At 44.6% G+C, this 6000-nt stretch overlaps 1 long non-coding RNA gene across 1 annotated transcript in view; it reads right to left on the reverse strand.

The window, feature by feature from the left end:
- The window catches only part of LOC138295323 (uncharacterized), a 49399-nt gene extending 44863 nt beyond the window's left edge, over positions 1-4536 (reverse strand). Inside the window, exon 1 of the long non-coding RNA XR_011203571.1 lies at positions 4425-4536. This is a non-coding gene — a long non-coding RNA (uncharacterized lncRNA). The remainder of the gene's footprint in view (positions 1-4424) is intronic.
- Positions 4537-6000: the final 1464 nt, after the last annotated feature.

The following is a 6000-nucleotide window of genomic DNA, read 5'->3' on the forward strand; positions in this document are numbered from 1 at the left end:
TTCCCCCTACCACTTAGTACCAATAAAATTCCAACCCCAACCTCAACCTCAATATCCAATACAATATGATGCAAAAGCACCTGTGAGGGAAATCCTCAACCAATTAGAGTAGCAGGGCGTGCTTGAACCCTCAAATTTATCAATGAATAATCCACTATTTCTGGTCACCACTCATATAGCATAGTCTTGGACTACTGACCTTTAAACAGTCACACACACACATTTTCAATACAAAATGCACATAGCACAGAAATCATGAACAACATAGGGCACACAAAATACGACCCTGGTTCCAATGGGTTTTTCTGCCAAAGCATAGCGCCTGAAAGTAGGGATTTAACATGTTTCAGCACTCTAGATTCTAAAACAAATTCTGCCGACTCCCACAAGGCTACAAGAACAGTCTAGGACTGTTCTCAGCTAGTGTAACATCTATTTACACAACATAGACCCTGAGGCGTTGTCGTATGTGGGTGACATCTATATCACAGACGACGACCTCATGCAACATTTAAGACGAGTAGCCTGCATTATTGTAGGATTTGCCAAAATTGGATACAAATTCAACTTCAAAAAATGAAAATAGCCTTCCTTAGTGTCCTGTTTCTGGGATACAAACTGTTGGATGAAGGCAAGAGCCTTGCACCCCAATTTTTAGAAAAATACTCACAATTACAATCACTGAACAAAATAAAAAAGCTACAGTCAGTATTGGGCTTTTTACATTTTGGCAGAATATATATCCCATATTATGCATAACACATTAAACCATTATATGACTTAATATGTCCTGACTTTACCAGCAAATTCTGGACAGGCGAATATACACGACTCCTTAGAGCATTGCAAAAAGAAATGCTTGAAGCAAAACACTGACATACAAGGGACAATAAAAAACATCTGTTCAGTAGAGTAATTTCTTGTGCCATTGGTTTCACCTATGTGACATTCAGTGAGGGTGAGACTGTCCCGATTGCATATAAATCACACTTATACTCCATAGCTGAACAACGCATTGCTCCCACTGAGAAGATTCTCACTGCTGTCCAGATGCCGGTCCTTAAAGAGAGACCTCTGGCCCAGGGGAAGAGCATTTTTGTTGTGTCCCCCATTCTAGCCCTTGAAGCTGCTACCACAGCGAGCGTTCCAAACCCTAAAGCATTACATTCACGTTAGATTCAATGGGCAACGTCTCTGATGGCCACTGATGTTGATTATGTTTTTGACTCCAAATCACAGACCAAAGAGTTCTTAAAATATGAACTTGAGTATCCAGTTCCAGCAAATACATTGCCTATTGAACAATATCGGACAACCTTGTACACTGATGGTTCAGCCCAACCAGCAATAGGCACCAAACATCAGTACTCCACTGATTGCACAGTCGTGAGTGGATACATGAAGGATGGCAAGTTTCATCTTCCAAATACTTACACGCAGACTCTAGGGGACAGCACTGCACAACTTGTAGAGTTCAAGGCTCTGGTGATTGCACTGGAACATACGGATCCTGAGAAGATGACGTTGATTGTCTGTGATTGGTACTATTGTGTCCAGTCCTTCAATGAATATCTCCATTACTGGCGCCAAAATGGGTTCAGAGATTCAAAAGGCAAAACCACTAAACACAGACGTCTGTGGGGGAAAGTAGCGGATCTGAAAGAAACACTACCTAATGTCCATGTTGTACACACACTAGGACATTAGGGTGTTGGAATACACGTTAAAGGCAACACTTTGGCTGATGAAGCAGCCAAATCAGCTCTGGCTTCTGTTGCTGCAGTAACTCGTTCTCAATTGAAAGTGGATGATGAAATAATGGCAGCTATGAAAGCTTCGGGTGACGGCACACCCTTACTGAAAGCATATCCTGCTAAATGTTCCTATTGAATGGCAGGCATTTTTACAACACAAGTTACAATACCAGGTGTGGGATATTGTGTGATTCCCAATAAAGACCTAAGACCTGAGTTAACAAAATTAGCGCATGAGGGAGTTTCTTCTGCACATGCTCTTGTGGCGGTTACAATTTCACTCTTATAAGCACGTTATTGGTGGCCAGGTCTCTACAAGCAGACCAAACAGTATGTCCTTTGTTGTGACATCTGACAGCAAATTAAAGTATCCACAGTCAAACGCCTACCACAAACACCCCTCTTAATTTCCAACAAACCATTACAATGTGTGTACTTGGACAATTGTGGTCCCCTGACACCAGACAGTGCATACAAATACATCCTAGTCGCTGTTGACTCATGCTCCAGATTTCTATGGGTTTGGCCACAACGCTCGGCTGACGCTCAAACTGTTATTAAAGATTTGCAAGTCTTTATTGGCACATCTGCTATTGCGGCTTTCCACTCAGACCAGGGCCCTGTTTTTGCTTCAAGGGCTGTCAGGGACGCCATGGCTTCGTTAGGGGTCAAACTGCATTACTCGTCTCCATTTCATCCCGGGGGAAATAGTGTTGTGGAGCGACGAAACGGAGATTAAGCAATCCTTAACCGCCAGAGTATTAGGCACAGGTCATAGGTGGTTTACACACCTGAATGGAGTTCAGAGAGCACTTAACAATCTGCCCAGAAAGTCCCTGTTTGGAACCCAAATGTATGTTCCAGATCTTGATGGTCCTGGCATGGAGGGGGCAGATACATCCTTTGACATAAATGAACGTGTCACTGTCTTGCAGGTTTTACAACAATTCCAAGATGAGAATGCATCTGCCAGTGCTTCCTCCTCTGGAATTCGGGATGTACCAGTAACATCTACCGGCTCGATTCCGAAACTTGGGGATCTAGTGCGTGAAAAGATTGCTGTGAAAAAGGAGTTTGGTCCTGCTTATTGTGCACTGGATCCAGTCCTGGGAATACACAGTACCAAAACTATCATTCTACCACTGCTGCCTGGTTCTAAAGAAAATTGCTTTGTCTCCATCGACAATGTCAAGCTACACCATATGGCTGATCCTGCACAGCCAACGTAGGGGACTTCTGGGCAGTACCTGAATCCCTTCCACTACAGACCAGGATGTTCCCCTATAAGTCTTCAATGACAACGATGACATCTCTCTGAGCTCGGGGAGGGTGGAAAATGAGCTTTCGTTGGTTCCACTAACAACTATTTATACAATATATTCTGGTGATAATGAGCACTTTTTTCAAATTCCACACAAATGGATTTCATAGTCTACTATGAGCCACCAACGGGGCCTTATGCAAAACACAGGTCCAGTTTTTGCACAAACTGATTCTGGTTATTTTGTCAACGTTAATGACACATTTACTGACTCATCTTCCTTTACTGCAACAGTACTATCAAGAGTACGTAAGCTGATATTTTGGTTCAAAAATAACTATTTAATTTGTCCATGGAACTATCTATGGCTCTCATTAACTATACTTGGTTTCCTCCTTTGGATTGGGTATGTCATTGTTTTCTTTTTTGTTATACACATGGTCATTACGATTTTCGAAATCATTGCGACTATCGAGGGACAACACTGCCTCTTGATAGGTATGTACTTAGGTCTGAGTCCGAGAAATCCACGCGCTACCAAAGTCTTGATTTAACAGAGGAAGTCCACAAATAGACAATGAGCCGATCTGCGGCGGGAATCCACGTTCGGGGTGCACCCCCTTCACATGGCAGAGTTCCTTCCGAGTAAATCGGCGTCACGAGTGTGGCTGACGCCAGTTCAAAAGCTACTCGTTAAACAACAGGCGTGTCGTCCTGATGAGGCCCAGACTGAAGGGGCTGAAACGCATCGTCACTTAACATATCCCGGCGAGGTTCGGTTGAAAAAATGTATTCAACCCTACAGAGTTGCACCACACACTGCTAGGAACCCCAAGATGAAATTGACAGGTGTCCAGCAAGTGTGGGTACAAACTCAAGTTTACAAGTGTTAGTAAATCTGGACTGAAATCAAAAACCATGGGTGGATGCAGGGGAACACCCATGCTCCAACTAGCTAATGCCTGCCAGACGCTGAGTTATGCAAGCCAGCATTGCAATGTTTTAAGTAGCAATACACACATCAGTGGCACAATGGAAAGCAGTGGCCCCTCTTCGCCTACTGCAAAATGGAATGAGGACCCTCTGAGACCTGGCAAATTACTGACATACAAAGACCTTAGGTGAGAGCCTCCTCCCCCTGTACCTCAAGGACTCCAGGGACCTACTTTACATCGATGGCACAAAACACGTTAATGGATGCAGTTGACACCCACTCTCCCAACAAAAACACCTCCCACCAATAAAAAATAAATGACCCTGACCAACTTTATGCAGACTTTACTGACTACATAGTGTGTCTCTTACAAAATAGAGGCATATTCACTTATTTCTGCACAAGGAGACAGAAACTCAACCCCTCAGATACATTGTGCAGTGAGATGCTGAGGGCCTGATCCCTGCGCACTCACCCGCAGGAGAGCCCCCTCCCTCCACTGGAAGCGTCTCGCAAAGCCCAAGGAGGGCAGCAAGGAGCAAGATGGTGACTGAAGTCTTCATCATGGCTGGGCAGCAAAATGTGAATTTCTGCTGCTCTCTTGACTAGGATTTATAGTAAAACACAGGGAGGGGAGGTGGGAGGATGATGCTGGCAAAGGCAGATAGAACACCAGCCAAGGATGTTTCCAAACCATCCCCGTCACGGGCTGCAGCGTTACAGAGACAGCGTCTCAACAAACTGGTTTTATGCCTTTTCTCTTTTCGTCAGTGGCGTAGCAAAGGCATCAGCCGCCTCCGCGGTGCACGCAGGGGCATGGGGGAATGGTGTGTTGGGGGGTGAGGGGTACCGAGTTCCAGGGGCCCACTCAGCCTGGTGCACAGACAGCAGGCCCATGACTGCGTCTGGGAGTTGGGGCCCCCATCCAGGTACTTTACAGGGGGCCCCTCAAGTTTCTTTATGCTTCTGCCTTTGGTTTGTGACTGGAACAGATGTTTGACGGCAGAAAACTACACTTAAGTTTGGCATCCCCTCAAGGGAATTTGGATATGAACTAAATGTCATTGAGAGCACAGTCAGCAAAACATTCAAGGGTACCAATTAACCAACGCTACTAAAAAATAACAATAAAAATTGATCATGTTCACCAGAGCCCTAAACTCCTGGGTAGTAGAAAACATTCAGACAGTCAAAAATGTTGAAATGAGGAGTAGGACAGCACAGGACAACTGCTGCATGGGCCTTTGACCATCCATGGATATGTCTTAACTTATTAATGATTATGGGGATACTTTGGGGGGGTGCACCCACAGAAGGACGGACACAGGGGAGTAGTAAAGCGCTGTAGTCAGCTCGGTGTCCTGAAACAGGAGACATGACTGGAGGGCCGTCGTGACCAGAGGAGCTCCTCAGTGCCGCAGAATTCACAGGAGAGCTTGTGAGAGCTGAGGACCTTCTGCAACACTGGGAAACAACCGGAAATAAACATCTACTCCACCGGCAGCCTTCATGACCGGCACCCAGAAGCTCTAAGCAATCAAGGGGATCTCAGTCCCCATCACGCATCTTACTACAACTGATGGATTCTTGAGTCCCAGAAGCACCGACCCTGATTGCTCTGACAGCACTGAGGTTTGAAGAGGGACTCTAGGGAGAGAGGCCTGTGTACTGCCATTTGATAAAGTTTTGTTTTGACCAATGACTTTGTGTTTCACCACTGCGCATGAAAGGTTATGAAATCAATGTGTTAATCCACTTCTATTGCTTTACAGGGATTGCTTTGATCATTCAAATCTGATTGGCTGATAATGTTTTTTTTTTTGTGCTGATGTTTTTTTGTTTTTGTTTGAAACAAGAGATATGTGAAACAAAAATTCATTGGTCAAAGGGCGGAATGTACTGCCATTTGATAAAGTTTTGTTTTGACCAATGACTTTGTGTTTCACCACTGCGCATATTAGTTGCTCAATGTTCACCAGTAGCACATGGTATGTTTTGTTCAGTTGAGCCGCCTATGGGCTTTGACATTGCATTAGCCATTACATTCTGTA

This window comes from Pleurodeles waltl, chromosome 5 (assembly GCF_031143425.1).
Source record: "Pleurodeles waltl isolate 20211129_DDA chromosome 5, aPleWal1.hap1.20221129, whole genome shotgun sequence".
Taxonomy (NCBI): Eukaryota; Metazoa; Chordata; class Amphibia; order Caudata; family Salamandridae; genus Pleurodeles; species Pleurodeles waltl.